The sequence below is a fragment of the Lycium ferocissimum genome, chromosome 4, assembly GCF_029784015.1.
Source record: "Lycium ferocissimum isolate CSIRO_LF1 chromosome 4, AGI_CSIRO_Lferr_CH_V1, whole genome shotgun sequence".
Classification (NCBI taxonomy): Eukaryota; Viridiplantae; Streptophyta; class Magnoliopsida; order Solanales; family Solanaceae; genus Lycium; species Lycium ferocissimum.
In genome coordinates, this window is record NC_081345.1 from 819355 (window position 1) to 836651 (window position 17297).

The window sequence follows — 17297 nt, forward strand, 5'->3', positions numbered from 1 at the left end:
ATATTTATGGGAATGACATTGCTAACAAATGAATTGTTGATGTAAGTTATGAATTCGGAAGTGAGGGATGTGTTGTTGTGGTTGTTCTCAGGTTTGGGGATGATTTCGGATGAGTTGGTACATTGGTTGGGTTGTTTGAAATGTTGCGTGAATTGTTAAAAGTGTTGTTGAAACTTGTTTGAATGGGTTCGGATTAATAATTGAACGTATGAACATTGATGTTGATTTGAATGTGAGTAGTTGGATTGAATATAATGAAATGTTGAAGTATGTAGAAAGAGTTACAAATGTTAGAATGCATTTTGAATTGATTATTGATGTTGTTAGCGTGGTTTTGGTATTGTTGTTGATGAATTTGGCCGAGTTGAATTCTCGGGGTTGTTGCATTTACGGGGAAATCTTTGCCCAAATTTTCGTAGAATTAAGTATTAGTTTGGAAATGAACTCCTAAATGGCTATAGTTAACGTTGGTATTTAATGATGTTGTGTAGATCTTGGGGAGTCCGAGACTTAGGATTGGACTGGCTTAGGAAGCGGACGAAGTATGTAAAGCTTACCTTTCCTTTCTTTTGGCATGTCCTAGTGTAAGTAAGCTATGACACGATCCTCGGGGTAACTCTATTCTTACGATCCAAGCATGTTTACGACTCGTATTCATCTCTTAATATTGGTATCCTTAATGTGGTAGTGATATGGTCTTTATGTCTTTGATATGATTGGATTTGAAATGTTGTATAAACGGTTTTGTTCCTAAAGGGGCTTATGTTTAAAAATGTCCGTAAATTTCATAGACAGAACCGAATTGCTTTGATTTGCTCATAAATGATCCTATAACGTATAATGACTTTAACTTTCATGGGTGGGCCCGGATTGGTTGATGTACATCCGTGGTCCCCGAGATTTTCCTTTGTATAGTCCTAATGACTTGGTTTTGAAAGAACTTAATATGAATTCCGTTTATTCTCCCGCGCGTCGACTACTTACTTATTCATCGAGTCTTAAGGATGATTTATGTGCATGTGGTTTCTCACTACTCTGCTCGTGCAAAGCTCAATATGTCCTTCACTGAGTCCCGGGCCAGGACACGCATTCGTGCACACTCCTCTGCATCGTTCACCGAGTCCCTCACTAGAGGGCCGGGACACGCTATATATATATATATATATATGATGTTATGATGATGTGATGATATGGGGAAGGTGGCCAGGATGGCATATGATGATTCCATTCACCGAGTCCCTCACTAGAGGGCCGGGACACGGTATATGTACGTATATGATGACTTTACTCACCGAGGTCCCTCACTAGGGGTCGGGACACGTTATGTATATGCATATGTATATGATGATTATTTACTTATGTTTATGACATGGACATGCATGATTTGTGTTTCAAAGGTAAGCCTTGTGGTTTCTGGTTACTGTACTCATGTTCCATACTCCTCACTTCAGTACGATTCTGGTTATTGTATTCCATGCTTTACATGCTCAGTACATATTCCGTACTGACCCTCTTTCTTTGGGGGCTGCGTTTCATCATGCCGTAGTACGGATACACGATTTGGTGATCCGTCGGCTTAGGATTCTGTTCGAGTGCCTTGGAGTGCTCCCTCGTTTCGGAGCCCATATTTTGGTACAGACTCTTTTGTTGTATATGTGTATGTTTATTCAGGGGTACGGCGGGGCCACGTCCGTCATATGATTCCATGTTACTCTTAGAGGTCCGTAGACATATGTGTGGGTTGTGGGTAGTCAACAGTACGGTTGTGTTTGTGGTTTGAATGTTCCCGATTTTGTATGTACGATATGTATATATGTATACGCGACGCCGTGCTTTTCTGTATGTTTAAGATCCTGTTATGTTTGCTATGGTATGATTATAATGGACAGATGTGTATGAGTGCCCAGCTCGGGCGCTAGTCGCGGCCCACGGGGTTAGGTCGTGACAGAGCAGAAATGAATTAAAGATAAGCAAACCACAAGCAGGTATGAAAAAAGAATTATGATGGATTAAGAAATACTTCATGCGGACGTGAGATATGATTTCCAGGCCCGGCATATTCCAAAGAGTAATAAAGAAAGGGAGAAAGGTCTTCAGAATAATTTCACAGAGAATGATGGAAACGGTGACAAACACAAATGGCGCTACAGTCGGGAGCTACCCATTAGTAGGGAGACAAGGACGAAAAAATGGCATGATTATCAGAGTACTTGCAAGACGATGAGTGATTATGGAATGATAAATCAAGACTACGATAAAGGATACAGAGCGAGCGCGGGATACGAGTTGATATCTGATTATGTACATAAGAACAAAGAGGTGATGGAGTGCATAGATGAGTCCAATGAAAGAGTTAAGATAGCGGGAAGAAACTGACCAATGTATAGTATAAAGATATGGCGATCAGATTCTAAGAGGAAGGCAACGAACCAATAGAGATGTTGTGGATTATAAACTACAACAATCGAGGACGAATGTTTTTAAGGGGGGAAGGATGTTACACCCCATATCTTCGAAGAGTACTTATCAAATTTGAAACATAAGTACGCTGAGCTAGGGTTAAGTAAAACCACTTTGGAATATAAGAAGCAAGCATGATTAAGTATATTTAATGAGTGAAGGATGTATATAAGGTATACCGGAAGGTTTTATAAGGAAATGAGTGGAAGAAATGGAGTAGTACGACTTTGGAGAAAGGACGGGTAAAGTTTCATGAGAAGATTTTAGTCCAATTGAGGGAAGAATATCTCTTAGCATATGAAGTGTTTTAAGGTGTTTCAAAAGCCTATAATGAAGTTCGTAGAGTCTAGTTTCTAATGCAAGAAATCGCTAGTCGATAGGACATCAGAGTAGAGAATTATGAACGTTATAAGTTCGGCTGACAGAGCAGAAACGCGTGCCACAGTACTGCTATAATAACCGACTTGCTACAGTACTGTACAGTAAAATGCTACAGTGACCCGACTCGAATTTGACCCCTAACCCCCTTTTTCATCATATTTGCCTAGAAAATTCCAGAAAAAACAGTTGAGGGTGTGAGAATATCAAGAAAGTGACCAATTTTCAAGTGACGGAATATTAGTTTAGGTCCGGATAGCGTGTGGTTATGATTGTAGTCTTGTTTTGCGGTGGATTTTGAAGTGGATTCAAAGTGGATATTGGGGATATTTCTACTTCAACAAGAGTAAGGCATGAATCTCTTTCTATTTACGTTAATACCGGTTTATTCTCGGAAACAAAGTCGTTAAATAGTTGTATAGTAAGTTGGTTAGTTGTGGAAGTTGGAAAATAGCGTGTGGGCGGTTTTATGGTACACATTGGTGTTGGAAATGATGTTATTGATGTTGGTATTGTTGTTTTTGTATTTGGTTGCTGAATTGAGATTTCAGGCTAGGCACATAAACAAGGGAGATGCTGCCCGATTTTCGGCAGGATATAAAATAGTTTGTCTTGAAAACTTAGCACAAGTATACAACAATGAGTCTAACGATAGTTGAATCCTCTTAAATATAGATCGACGAGCTTGGAAAGACAAGCGTGCAGTAATTAGAGTAAGGCGACCAGAAAGCTATGTAAGGCTAGTCCCTTTCTTTCAAAAGGCATGATTCCTATGCTATGATTCCATAACCTTCTTATTTCCAAAAGTTAGAAGTTCATGATTCTTAACAGCTTTTTATGATACAAAAGATGATATGTTTTCTATGATGAACATGATGATGAGGATTTTAATTCTAGAGATTCCAAAGCTTGTGATTTTAATGCTAAGATGAGATCACTGAGCTTATTTCATGATTTTCTTTATTCCACTCATTGTTGTTGATCTCACCTTATAATCATTGTTCCTTCAAGGTGAGGTAGAGCGATGATAATTGTTCCATAATATAAGTCGGAGGCTACCGACCTTACGTCACTCCGATAAAGTGATAACTTTTACTTGGGCTCTCATGCATGCTACTTATGTTATATATATATATATATATATATATATATATATATATAAATACATATATATATGTACATATGGGGTAAGGGGAAAGGTGAGGCGTTATATACGCATAGCCACCTGATCAGTTGGATATCGTCCCGGACGCGGGATATATGGATAAATGGATCGGGCCATTCGTTCCGCGGCAATATATATGCAAGATGATGATATGATATATGGATCGGGATGCACGTTCCGCAGCAATATAAAATATTTATGGATCGGGTTGTACGTTCCGCAGCACTATTATTTATTTATTTATGGATCAGGATGCACGTTTCGCAGCACTATTATTTGTGTATATATATATATATGAAGAATGTGTTTTTTTAAGAAAGCTAAGCATGCATGGTATCCGCCTTATGAGGCAATCAGATATACAGGTTATTTTTATTTCATGCTATGTTCTATATTTCCTATTATGTTGTTATTCATGCCTTACGTACTCAGTACATCGTTTGTACTGACGTCCCTTCTTGTGGACGCTGCGTTCATGCCCGCAGGTGTAGATAGATAAGACGAGCATCTTGCATCGTAGGCTTCCTTCGGGTACCAGTTCTGATTGGTGAGCGCCACTTCTTCCTGGAGCACTGTCGAGTCTGGATGTATATATGCTTGTATGATTTTATTTCAGGTCATGTCAGGGGCCCTGTCCCGACTTGTATACTTTAGTCATGTTCATAGAGGCTTTGCGACGATTCCCGTGTATAGCTTCGTTATGTTTAAATCGGTCGTTATATTGGCATCGTGGGTCCATTGGACATATATTTATACATGATATTATGTTCATATCTAGCCTTAGCCTTATTTTATCATTCGAGACATAGATAAGACAAGTTATAAGTTGGTTCGCTCGGTTTTCGTAAGGTGTCGGGTGCCAATCACGCCTTACCAAGGGTGGTGTGTGACATTTATGTACTTAGGCTGTCCAATATTCCATACTAGAAAGAAGAATGTGTGCTTTAATGAGTTGATCAAGAAGGTTAAAAACAAGCTACTGAATTGGAAGGGCAGGCTCCTTTCTCTTAGTGGTAAGGCAATCTTAATGACTAGTGTACTTCAAAGTATGCCTCTATATCTGTTATCAGCCATGGTATCTACTAAATACACTTTGAATGATTTACAAAAAATCTTTGCAAGATTTTTCTGGAGCAATAAAGAAGAAGGAAAAAGTAGACATTGGTCATCTTGGTTAAAAGTGTGTGTGCCAAAGAATGAAGGAGGCCTGGGGTTTATGTCACGACCCAACTCCGTAGGCCGCGACACGTGCCCTAGTTGGGCACTCATACATACCTTATCTTAAATTAGCAAAATAGTACAAATAAGCAGAAATAATAATTTAATCATGTCAGGTAGATATGACGCACGAAGGCCGATAAGGCCGTCACAATATACAGATAAGCCCTAAACGTACGCAAAACTCTCCGAACATATACAGAACCCACGCCACATGTCTACAGACCTCTACAGAGCAAAAACATAATCATATGACGTGACAGGGCCCCGTCGTACCCCAGAACAAATATGTACACAAGCAACAGAAAGCCTATACCAAAATATGGGCTCCGGACAAAGGAGCGCTTCAAGCAGCCGAGCAGATAACCTAGCGGCCGAATCGGCCAACTCAGACGTCTGTACCTGCGTGGCACGAAACGCAGCCCCCGAAGAAAGGGGGTCAGTACGGAAAATGTACTGAATATGTAAAGCAGAGACTGTAATAAGTAAAACTAAAATCAGAAAGAATGTGCGGAAAACAAACGAGGTGCATAGGTAATCAAAAATGCGTATCAGAAATCATAAGTAATGCATGCAGAAAACATATGCAAAGCCGGCCCCGCTATGGGGCTCGGTGAACGAACGAGGCGCCCCTTCTCCGGCGCCATAACACAGCATACTTCGTAGTAGAAATATCTCCGAAACAAATCATAACATACCAAGTGGCCACATCACATCACATAATCAGATATCAAATGTATGTACATGGCACATCATACTCCGGACCCATGTACATGTCATACCTGCCCCCTCACACCGAGGCACGGCGAACAATGCAGAGGAAAGCGCTTGAGAACATATCCTGGCCCGGGCTCAGTGGGGGAAACATTGAGGCATCCACGAGTGGAGTAGTGAGAAACTAAATGCAATAAAAATGACATACATATTTCCAGAGACTCAATGAGGCATGTCAAATGACAAATCAAATCAATGAAATCGGACGGAGTCATAGTGCGTACCTTTCGGACATCGCGGAGAGTTATGTCGGAACGGAACGTTCGGATTCGTGATACATATCAGAACACATCATAGGACTTAACGGAATATTTTAAACGATTTTTAAGTAATAAATAGAGGAGTAGTTAAAACGTTCCTTTTAAAACCGCTCGAAGATAAGTCATAATTGCAGAAGGATAGAGTCGGAAATAGTGGGCCCACCTCGGGTCAACCGAGGGGGGGGGGGTGGACACAAATTATGTATAATAGGCTTTATGGAGTCGCTTATGAAAGTTCTTGAAGTAATCGGATTTTTCTTACAAAAGTTTTAGGCGTTTAAGCATTTCCTTAACTACTTACAACTTAACTAATTCAATTCTACTGAAAGAAAGTGGGACAATTTCCAACGTGGATTACGAAGAGTAGAGTTGTCCCCGAAGTACGAATTCAAGCCTAGTGTACCTAGGACGTGCCAAGAGAAGGGAAACGGAGCTTTACATACCTTTTGCGCCTCTTACGCTCTCCAAAACTCACTTCCGTTTCGCCAAAAATCGCAAATGGTCACATTGACCGGTTACTATTCATGAGACTTAAAATTTCGAAACTTAACCAATATTGTTCTATAAAAATTTGGGCAGCATCTCCCTTACACATATAGCATCCCCGAGATTCTACTCGGCTCAAAATGATCAACAACAACCCAACCAACAACATTAATTCACAACAAGAATCGCATACTAATCACAAATGATCTTCTTTCAACATAAGGCCACAACTTCCAAACTAACTTCACATTTCAACCAATAGCAATGTTTACATACTCATTTGCTTACCAAGATCATCCCAACATCATTTGGAGACATTATATATATATTTTTACATATTATTCGCAAAATATACAAATTTTCCGCCGAAACCATAACTCGTCCAAAACTTCCATTCTTTAACCAACATGCTCATAACGCATTATCATTTCTCAAATTCATTAATAGCAACCATAATTAGCACCTAAACAATGTATTTCCATAATTACATATCAACTATTCCATTGCCATGCCCTACACGGCCACATGCCAAATCTCAATTTCCCTCCAATTTTGTTCTACTTCCATGTCACGACCCAACCCCGTAGGCCGTGACTAGTGCCCGATCTGGGCACCCAAACATATCTATCAAATGCTATCTCAAATCATATCAAACGCATTCAAGTATATAGCAGAAGCCGACAAGGCTATATTTCAAATTTAGATACTTTCCAGAAAAATTTCGGCAGAGTTTCCTTTGTTTTACGGACTATCCAAAATAACCCTGCGCACAGAAATACCAACAAAGGCCACACAGGGCCAACAAAGCAACATGTAAACATATGCGGACCGGCCGCCGCGACGAATGGGATCGCCCAAACACAACATATACACACGCATCCGTACAGAAAGACCCTAACCCACAAACATGTCCACAGACCTCTAAACAGACAGACAGAATCATATGACGGGACAGGGCCCCGCCGTACCCATGAACGAATATATACAAATGCACTAACAAATATATACCAAAAATATAAGCTCCGAATGAGAGGAGCACTCCGAATAGCGAGAAGGGGTGTCCTAAACGGGTGGATCACCAGGCGTGCGTACGTACTGCGGGCATGGAACGCAGACTCCCCCCGAAGAAAGGGGGTCGTACGAAATATGTACCGAGTATGCAAAGCGAGAAGATACGAGAAAACAAACCGAGCCATAAACGAAACAGAAGTACAGAAAACAAGTGCAAGTCCAAAATATCAAAATATTTACTTACGAAATATATAAGTCATGCATGGGCCACAGAAAATATGGTCGCCCGCCCGTCGATGGCGCCATAACACAGCATAACACCAGAAGGTTTCAAATCTCCATATCCCCGTCACACCTCACAACACAGCATAACGCCATACACAGCATAACGCCAAATATAAGTGGAACCCGCCCTCTAGCGAGTGGCTCGGTGAACCATAAACACAAGCATAACACCGGAGTATATCAAAGTGCGCACGATAACGAGAACCGGCCGGGATCCGGCGAACGATATCATAATAGTAGGCACGAGCGAGTAGTGCGGAAACCATATGCATATAAATAAATAAATAAATAAATAAATTTCTTTCAAACTCAATAGCCAAATATTTTTACAGACATCTGAAGGCTCAAAATAAAATTCGGGTCAATTGGAATTAGTATAAAAAAGTTACAAACTTTCGAAGTACGGAATCTTCGAAAATATTTCATAAGTCGTATTTAGAAGTTCGAGTACCATTTATATTAAGAAGATTTCAAATAACATTATGGAGCACTTCAAAGGGAGCTTTAGAATCATACGCACATATCCAAAATATACATATCCAAACTTTGGCCATATCAAATATTTTTTTCGGACATCATTGTGGATCACATATTCATACTAATAAACATGTGGATAACATTATGGATCAGATCAAAAGGGGACTTTAAAACCATATTTTCATATCGAAATATTCATCAAAGGCTTTAGTCTTCTCGTTTTCTTTCGAACAACATCTAGAACATAACAAATAGAATATTTAAACATCATAAAATATGTACCTGACCATATGGAATAGCTTATGAGGGTCAAAGATGTTAGCCATCCTAGTGGCTCCAATAATAGGATCCCTTTTTTTTTTTTAAGCATACTTATACATTTTCTTTCTTCCAAAACGGATCATGCCAAAAAGAAGGAACGATAGGCTTTACATACCTCGTACGCACTCCAAGCTAGCCCAAATTCAAGCTAATCCCAACCTACGCCTCGGGCTTCTCAAGGTCTACAAATACGTCATAATATGCCGAACATTAGCTATAGGTATTTAGGCAATTAATTCCAAATTAGCACTAAATTCTACGAAATTTGGGCAGCATTTCCCTTGTAAACGAGTCAACCCGAGAATTTAACTCGGCCAAATCAACATCAACAACAACAACCAACCTAGCAACATCAATAACCAATCCGAAAGGCAATATAACATTAATAACTCTCTTTTACATCATTCTACAACATTCATAATATTCAATTCGACGGCTTACATTTAAGCCACATTACGCTTATACATTCAAATACAAACCCGAACTCATACCAACAATATTCAAGGACATTTCAAACAAGTTGCACAATATTTCCGACAATCCAACAATCGCTCCAATTTTCCCGAAAACAGCCCCCAAACTACAACATAAGGATGCCGAAATTCTATCGAACACCTACAATACACCAAGCAGCCCACATACACTTCTTATACATTATTTCAAGCAATATTTCCAGCAAATTTCAGTGAAATACTACAGCAGTTACACGAAAATTTCATCATCTATTTATATGCAAGTAAGCTACATTATTACCACACTAATTCTCACAACAACCCACAACCAATTTAACTCCAACTCTAACTATTACATTCCTTCATTCTCATCACATAATCCATGATATCAACAACCAAACTATTGATTCAAATCAGTCCACCATTTTTGAATAAAACAGCCCCTACGGCTTTTACAACATTTCAACAACATTCCAACATTCGTACAATTCATGTTTCAACATCAAGATACATAATTTCATGATTTTCTTTCATTTATGCTCACCATAACATGTTCAAACCATCCACAACACAAGCAAATTCGTCCTAAGACATATAGAAAAATAATCAACTCTTACCTTAGCAAGTTGGCTCTTCCACTTAGCTAGAATTTGTGAAATGAACTAATACTTGTTCTTGTTGCTCCAAATGACTTCTCCATGTTATTATCACCTTCATAAGGGATGAAATAACTAGAAAATCTGATTTTTAGATCAACAAATTTGAGCTCCAATTTTTCTAGCCATGGCCGAATGCCATGGCTTATGCTTTCTCTCTCTAGCTTGCATATCAACGTTTCCTTCACGTATACACCATATTAAACCTCTAATAAAAATTAATAACATGAGTAGGAGGTTGAAATTACCTTTAACAATCAGAATCTTCAAGAATATTGTTCCTCTTTCCAGCTGCTTGCTTAACAACACAAAGAAAACTTAGGCTACAACTTCTCTTTAACTAATATCATGTCAAGGGTCTAGGATTTAGCTTATATGATGGCTCAATTAGAAAGGGGTTTAGGAGAGAAAATAAGGGTCCTTGGATCTGTTTTTGGTCGTGTTAGGTGATATAGGGAGAAGTGGTGACTTATATATTAAGTTTAATGGGCCTCATGGGCCGAAATATGAGTGTTTGGATCGGGTCTCCAGTTTCTGCCCCGCCAGCCCAACTTGCATCGTCCATATCTCCTTATTCCGATATCATTTTGACGAGCGGTTTGTTGCGTTGAAAACTAGACTCGATGAACTTCATTTTAGGCTTTTGAAACACCTTAAAACTCCTCATATACTAGGAGGTATGCCTCCAACAATATGGGCTAAAAATCTGGTCCGAGATTTTTTCTGAAGTTGTTCCGATTCATTTCGTTGATTCGTTTAACTTATAATCCTTTTCCAACCCTCATGTAACCTCTTATACATTCATATACATAATCATATACATACATAACAATCCATACACATCTCGAAGGGTCCGGAGAATCACAATAACCTTAAACGTAACTAGAGAACTTACGAAGCTTCGACAAAACTCCAATCGCAAAAATATATTCATATCTTTTGTCCATCTTCTATATCATTACTAATAATCTCAAATACTTTAAAAGGTCACTCACATTACCTCATATACATACTCATAACGCTATTTCAAATCCTTTAGGTTACCATGTCACCTCGGGATACTTAAGGCAACGATATTCTTACTACTCGATTAACTTTCCTTGAACCTTCTTAACTCATTCTTTCTCGTCTTAATTCAAGTAGCACAGATTATTATGGAGTGTAACATTCCATTTCCAACACACATTCCACAACAACCATGACCATAATACAACATAAAATTCAACTCGTCTCATCTATACCATAATACACCTACACGGCTACATGCACATATATGTATTTACTTTGTAAACCTCCATATTTCTATAACTTCTACTCATTCCTACACATTACAACATAAACCAAGGCTTTACAACATGAAAAAGGAAATGAAATCTTACCTTTTACTTCCAAGTTCTTCACCTAGCCAAGTTGTCCAAACAAAGAAACCAAGGCTCAATCTTCCGAAACAACTACGCCACGTCGGAAAGGGACCTTGAATTAGTATATAAACCACAAGAAAACAATTTTGGAATCAAGATTTTGGAGGGATGATTTTCCCTATGGTCAGCCGAGAGCCTCCCCTTCCTCTTTTTTTTTTTTTTGCTCTTGTTTTTCTTTCTTTCTTTCTCAATTATTCTTGAATTTTCTTGAAGCCACTCCTCTTATAATTCATTAAATGGGTCACATGTGAAGCACATGACCACCCCAATGGATTGGGCCAAGCCATACATGGCCGGCCACTTCTTGGCTTGGGGCTTCAATTTTTATTTTTTTTCAAGCCCAATTTAGTAATAGACCGCTCTCGGAAATTCACGGGACTAATTTACAAGATTCCAAATTTGCCCTTAACCTTCCTTAATATTTCCGCGTCATTATTTCCTTAAACATCACATACACATTAAGTAAAATTCAATTAAAGCCTTATTTCTTAGCATTCCGAATTATTTCCAATTTTTCCGAATACGCACGAAATGCGGGGTATAACAGTTTAGATCCTTATTTGATATCTCTGGTGCTCTTTTTGCTAAGTTATGGTGGAGGTTTAGAACCACATGCACATTGTGGTCTACCTATATGTGGAATAAGTATTGTAAGAGGCATATTCCAACTCTAGTGCAGTGAAGAGGTGGCTCACAATTATGGAAACAGATGTTAGAAGCTAGAGATGTGATTGAAAAGGATATACGGTAGGAGACAAGAAATGGTTCAGCTAACTTTTGGTATGATAATTGGACAAAGCTAGGTCCAATAGCTGATTTGATACCTACAAACTTTTCCATTGATAAAACCATTTAGGATGTGGAAGACATGATGATAAATGGACAGTGGAATCTCCTTAAGCTTCAAAGAAACTGCTAAAGAGGATTTAATAGAACACATCACACTAGCTTCAATAGAGATACAATTGATCAATCTATAGACAAGGCCTGGTGGATGCTTAATGCAAATGGTAAATTCACAGTTTCAAGTGCTTGGTAAAATATCAGGCACAAAAAGGAGGTAAGCTGGTTTTATCATCAAATTTGGACTAATGGGTTGCAGTTCAAGATTGCATTTCTTTTGTAGAGAGTATGGAAATAGAAGCTGCTAGTGGATGATGTTCTTGCAAGGATGGGGATATCCATAGTTTCTATTTGTAGGTGTTTCTCACAACCACAACAAGAAACTTTGGAGCATATATTCCTAACAGGAGACTATGCAGCAGTAGTGTGGAAAGTTTTTACAGATGCAACTGGCATTCAAGGACCTTTTGTGCAGGTGAAATAGGCAGTGAAAAAATGGTGGGATGCCAAATGTTCAGCTAAGTTGAAATCTCTGTATCATGCAACACACAGCTTTGGAAGAGAAGGAATACAGTAGTGCATAGGGGGACAATGTCCAAGGCTAAGGTACTCTATGATATCAACATGAATCTTGTGCAGCTGGAAAAACTCAAATATCCATGGATGAAAGAAATTCCAGGCTCTTGGCCTCATCTGGTTAAGTACTTAGAAAGCTACAAGCCACAAATCAGCTATATACTGGTGCATTGCTCTAGTCCCCCATAGGGTTGGTACAAGTGTAATAGTGATGGAGCGTCTAAAGGAAATCCTGGCCCCAGCTCAGTAGCCTTTTGTGTTAGAGACAGTCTTGGAGATTTTATATATGCCAGCACAAGGAGAGTAGGGGATACAAGCTGTCTAGTTGCAGAAGCTAAGGCAATATATGATAGTTTGGTTTATTGTGTAACTAACCAACTATTGCCTCTTTATTTTGAGTCTGATTCTTTGAGCTTAGTGAAGATGGTGGAAGGTGAATGGGATGTGCCATGGTCTATAAGTTTGGAGGTTTACAACATTATTGAATGGAGAAGGAAAGGAGTAATCCAGATTGGGCATGTAATGAGGGAACGAAACCAGCTGGCAGACTTTCTTACTAAGCATATCTTTAGTTTTGCAGGTACATTATGCTTTGAAAACTTTATGGAGTTACCAACTACTACAAAAGGGGTAAACATTGACAAAATGTAGATGCCATCTTTCAGATTCAAGCCAGTGTTTGCCAGAGAGCCTGAGTGAGGTGCTAAACATAGCAGCAACATAGTTGAGCTTCATATGCAGGTCCATAACTACTAAACTAGAAGGGATGAATATGGTCAACTATTCTACAGCAGCAGATTTGAGTTGCAAAGATTCCATCAGCATGAAGTTTTTCACTACAGCAGAATGAGCAGTTGAGTATAATCAAGTCACAACATGCACAAGTTCAAGTTTGAAGGATTCTTCTGTTGGTTATGATTTCATCGCACCTGGTGAGAGCTTTGAGGTAGCTTGAGTAAAATCAAACCAGAAATTTGGATAGTTTGTGCTAGACTAGAGTTAATGCTTTGGTTGTTTATTTCACTTCATAGGCACTTTTGGCCTTATTTTGTTTTATTTCTCTGTACGACTCTTTTTATCAATAAATTCACAACTAGTATTATGCTAGTTGTTTTCTTAAAAAAAAAAAACTAGGTGTCAACAATTGCCCCTTCTGTGTTCGGGGATGGCAGGACCATCCTTGACCAATGAAATTTGACTAACCCTAATTTTTTACTGACCCGGCTCACTTTACCCTTTGTCTCCATGCAATTTTGACATATGTAGCCGGACCCTGGTCGCTGGGTTTCCTATATATCTCAGGACATATGAGAATTCAGGCCACTTGTAGTTCGACTCAACTAAAGACCTTGAAGTGATTTGGAAGAAACTATTCAGAAATCCCAATATTGTGATTAGGTTTCTCCGGAAGACTGTTAGAATGTGACCGACTCTCGGTTCATATGAGAATTCAAGCCACATGTAGTTCGACTTTTTGGAGAAGAGTATGTCCCTTATGCTGGAGTACCTTCAGACTTCCCGGTGTGTATCCAATCGATAACGATTTTTAGTGGAAAAAATAAAACAAGACAAGTTATGGCTGAGTCTAAGATTGGATGGCTTCCAAATCTTGGCCTGAGAGCTTGACTCTCATAGGCACCCTATCTTGACTAGCTGCGTAAGAAAAAGTTTCATGTTTGCTCCGCAATTTGTCTGGATCTGTTTCAGCAAGCCGGCTCCTTTTTAGGCGGCTGTGTGCCTCTCCTGGATTTTGACAATATGCAGATATTCTTGTGAAAATTTAGATGAATGGCCCTCTTGGCTTGTTTGTATGAATGGCCCTCTCGGTTGTTTGTATGAATGGCCCTCTTGGCTGTTTGTATGAATGGCCTCTCGATTGTTTGTATGAATGGCCCTCTCAGCTTGTTTGTATGAATGGCCTCGTTTGCTATTTGTATGAATAGCCCCCTTGGCTTGTTTGTATGAATGGCCCTCTAGGTTGTTTGTATGAATGACCCTCTTGGCTATTTGTATGAATGACCCTCTTGGCATGCAGATGACAATTATGGCCCTTGTGGCTGGATAATTGTCACGACCCAACTCCGTAGGCCGCGACTCGCACCCTAGCTGGGCACTTACACGTACCTTATCCTAAATTAGCAAAATATTAAAAGTAAACGGAAACAATAATTTAATCAGGTCAAGCAGATATAGCGCACGAAGGCCGATAAGGCCGTTACAACATATAGATAAGCTATAATTGTACGCGAAACTCACAAACGTATACAGAACCCACACCACATGTCTACAGACCTCTACAGAACAAAACGTAATCATATGACGGGACAAGGCCCCGTCGTACCCAGAATAAACATGTACAAATGTAAAAAAGTCTATACCAAAATATGGGCTCCGGGACAAAGGAGCACTTGAGCACCGAGCAAATAACCTAAGCAACAATCAACAACTCGTACGTACGTACCGCGTGGCACGAAACGCGGCCCCGAAGAAAGGGGGTCATGACGGAAAATGTACCGAATATGTAAAGTAGACCGTAATAAGTGAAACTAAAATCGTAAAGAATATGCAGTAAAGCAAACGAGGTACATAGGTAATCAAAAATGCGTATCGAAATCATAAGTGATGCACGCGAAAGAAAACATATAAAGCCGGCCGGCGTATGGGGCTTGGTGAACGGAACGAGGCGCTCCTTCGTCCCGCGCCAAAACACATCATACTTCGAGAAGCGGTGGAATATCTCCGAAACGGATCGTAACATACCTGTGTGGCCACATCGAACATAATCAATGATATCAAAGATAAGCGTACATGGCACATCATACACCACAACCCATGTACGTATATACCCCCCTCACACCGGGCACGGCGAACAATGCAGAAATACGTTTGAGAACATATCCCCTGGCCCGGCTCGGTGGGGAAACATTCGAGGCATCCACGAGTGGAGTAGTGAGAAACTAATGCAATAAAAATAACATATGTATGTCCGGCAGACTCGATGAGTGGATCGACGACAAATCAAATCAATGAAATCGGACGGAGTCATAGTGCGTACCTTTCGGACATCCCGGTGGATTATATCGGAACGGAACGTTCGGATTCGTGATACATATCAGAACACGTCATAGGACTTAACGGAATATTTTAAACGATTTTTAAGTAATAAATAGAGGAGTAGTTAAAACGTTTCCTTTAAAACCGCTCGAAGATAAGTCATAATTGCAAAAGGACAGAATCGGAAATAGTGGGCCCACCTCGGGTCAACCGAGGGGGTGGACACAAATTATGCACAATAAGCTTTATGGAGTCGCTTATGAAAGTTCTTGGAGTAATCGGATTTTACTTACAAAAGTTTTAGGCGTTTAAGCATTTTCTTAACTACTTACAACTTAACTAATTCAATTCTACTGAAAGAAAGTGGGACGATTTCAAACGTGGATTACGAGGAGTAGAGTTGTCCCCGAAGTACGAATTCAAGCCTAGTATACCTAGGACGTGCCAAGAGAAGGAAAACGGAGCTTTACATACCTTTTGCGCCTTTTACGCTCTCCAAAACTTCGATCCCGTTTCGTCAAAAATCTGCAAATGGTCACTTTTGCCAGTTACTATTCATGCAAGTTGACATTTCCAATCTTTGGTTTCTATTTGGCTACCGAAATTTCTATAAACACTTCCCCTATAAATACGACATCCCCGAGATTTAACTCGGCTCAAAACAATCAACAACAACCCAACAACCATTTCAACAACATTAACAATTCATTTAAAATACATTATAATGCTAATAACTCTTCTCCAAATATCCAACAACACTCCATTTGTGTTCAATTCAACTTCGTACATTCAAACTAACATCAATGTTTACATGTTCAAATAATAATCCGAAGCCATTCAAGTACGTTTTTAAGAACATCCCAAGGGATCCATACAATATTCAAAACAACTCAAACACGAAGTTACCTTACCCGAAATCCATCAACTACATTAGGACTTCAACAACACATTCCCTCTTTCCAAATTCATAACTACATCAACAAACCATACCTTAACATCATTATTCTTACAAATTCAAGAACTACATTAAAACCATATAAATTCTTAAATCAGCCCACACGGTCTTAGCTTCAAATTGGAATCATTAGCCATCATTTTTACATCGTATAACGCATGACGACAACAACCAAAATACCATATAACATTAGACTACCATGGCTGCCCCAAAACCGTTTATACACGGCCAACTCCCAATCTTCAAGGTTTCATGATTTCCATCCATTTCAACACATTACAACAACACACATAACAAGCTAAATACAATTAATTCATTGCTCATAACATACAACACACCTACACGGCCTAGCACACTCACACGGCCACCACTTCAATTCCATATTTCCATAATTTTCATTCATTCCTACACATCACAACATAAACCAAGGCTTTACAACATGAAAAAAGGAAATGAAATCTTACCTTTTACTTCCAAGTTCTTCACCTAGCCAAGTTGTCCAAAC

The 17297-nt window shown here is 39.3% G+C and overlaps 1 long non-coding RNA gene across 1 annotated transcript; it reads right to left on the bottom strand.

Annotated features, from left to right (window-relative positions):
* Positions 1–9920: 9920 nt before the first annotated feature.
* Positions 9921–10683, bottom strand: LOC132054331 (uncharacterized). The gene is made up of 2 exons (XR_009414246.1): positions 10192–10683; positions 9921–10125 (listed from the first exon to the last, which is right to left on the bottom strand). It is a non-coding gene; the product is annotated as an uncharacterized LOC132054331 (long non-coding RNA).
* Between the last annotated feature and the right edge of the window lie 6614 nt (positions 10684–17297).